At 44.9% G+C, this 2,056-nt stretch overlaps 1 pseudogene across 1 annotated transcript; it reads left to right on the top strand.

Annotated features, from left to right (window-relative positions):
- The first annotated feature begins 574 nt into the window (after window positions 1-574).
- On the top strand, window positions 575-1,690 carry LOC309839787 (high mobility group protein B1-like; annotated as a pseudogene). Its single transcript has one exon. The product of its transcript is annotated as a high mobility group protein B1-like (transcript).
- The last annotated feature ends 366 nt before the right edge of the window (window positions 1,691-2,056 follow it).

Below are 2,056 nucleotides of genomic sequence, written 5' to 3'. Positions count from 1 at the left end.
TCCAATCTCTTTCTTTTCTTTCTGGTTACAGACAAAGGGCTGTGGATCAGAAGGCAGGGCTCTGTAGAAAAGCAACTGAAGAAGTCAGCCCTGGCAAAGCCGTCCTACGTTGAAGAGTGTCTTGGCCAATCCCGTGAACTCACATAAGCCCACAGTCTCCTCATCTGTGGCAGAGGCGGCACGTGGGGACCCAGGAAACCCTGGCCCAGTGACTCAGCTCGGACAAGCTGGGGTGTCCTCCAGCAAGAGTGAAAGTTGCCTGGAAACCTGGGGGAAGAGCTGCAGACAGGACGCAGGGGCCCTCTTCCCGCTTCCGTCAGGCCTCCAGGGGCTCCTTCCTGTCTCCAGTTCACAGGTGCTAAGCAGAGGATGCTCTGCCTCCCCAGGAAGCCTTCAGCAATGTTTGGACCAGGGCGGAGGTGTTCTCAAGCCCCTGCGATGCACAGGACGCTCCCACATCAAAGAATGATGCGGGATTGCAGTACACTGAGCTCCATAGAGACAGTGCCGGGGCAAGTGAGAGCCGGACGGGCACTGGGCGCCTCTGTGCTTCGCGGAGGAAAAATAATCAAGCATGGGCAAAGGAGATCCTAAGAAGCCGAGAGGCGAAATGTCATCATACGCATTGTTTGTGCAAACTTGCCGGCAGGAGCACAAGAGGAAGCACCCAGATGCTTCCGTCAGCTTCTCAGAGTTTTCTAAGAAGTGCTCAGAGAGGTGGAAGACCACGTCTGCTAAAGAGAAAGGAAAGTTTGAAGACATGGCAAAAGCGGACAAGGCCCGTTATGAAAGAGAAAGGAAAACTTATATCCCTCCTAAAGGGGAAACAAAAAAGAAGTTCAAGGATCCCAATGCACCCAAGAGGCCTCCTTCGGCCTTTTTCTTGTTTTGTTCTGAGTATCGTCCAAAAATCAAAGGAGAGCATCCTGACCTACCCATGGGCGATGTTGCAAAGAAACTGGGAGAGATGTGGAAAAACACTGCTGCAGATGACAAGCAGCTTTAGGAGACGGCTGCTAAGCTGAAGGAAAAGTACGAAAAGGAGATTGCTGCAAACGGAGCTAAAGGGAAGCCTGATGCAGCAAAAAGAGGGAGTCGTCAAGGCTGAAAAAAGCAAGAAAAAGAAGGAAGAGGAGGAAGATGACGATGATGATGAATAAGTTGGTTCCAGCACAGTTTTTTTTTTCTTGTCTATAAAGCATTTAACCCCCCTGTACACAACTCACTTCTTTTAAAGAAAAAAACTGAAATGTAAGGCTGTGTAAGGTTTTTTTTTAAACTGTACAGTGTCTTTTTTTGTATAGTTAACACACTACCGAATGTGTCTTTAGATAGCCCTGTCCTGGTGGTATTTTCAATAGCCACTAACCTTGCCTGGTATAGTATGGGGGTTGTAAATTGGCAGGGAAATTTAAAGCAGGTTCTTGTTGGTGCACAGCACAAATTACTTATATATGGGGATGGTAGTTTTTTCATCTTCAGCTGTCTCTGATGTAGCTTATATGAAATAATTGTTGTTCTGTTAACTGAATACCACTCTGTAATTGCAGTAAAAAGAAAAGTTGCAGCTGTTTTGTTGACATTCTGAATGCTTCTAAGTAAACACAATTTTTTTTATTAGTGTTGTTGTCCTTTTCATAGGTCTGAAAAGTTTCTTCCTAAGGGGAAGCTAGTCTTCTGCTATTGCCCATTTTGGATCACACGAATTATTACAGTGTTTATCTTTCGTAGAGTTAGCTGATAAAAAGCTTTCGTGTACGCACCCTGCATACTCATGATGAGGGTGATAAAAGCTTAATTGAGACAGCTTTCATCCATAACTGAAACTCAAATCTTGATCGGTGGATATCAGATGTCATGTAGCCCAGGTTCATTTACAAAGTGAAGAGTAACCAATCTACTCACAGCACGGGATTATTAGAATCAAACATTTTGAAAGTCTGTCCTTGAAGGACTAATAGAAAAGTATGTTCTAATCTTTACATGAGGACTCTACATCCTTTAACTCCCATTACCACGTAATGGCAGTTATATTTGCAGTTCCCACATTTAAGAC

This window comes from Grampus griseus (assembly GCF_964374135.1).
Source record: "Grampus griseus genome assembly, chromosome: X".
Classification (NCBI taxonomy): domain Eukaryota; kingdom Metazoa; phylum Chordata; class Mammalia; order Artiodactyla; family Delphinidae; genus Grampus; species Grampus griseus.
The sequence above is the reverse complement of the archived record's forward strand: the minus strand, read 5'-3'. Positions and strand labels throughout refer to the sequence as shown.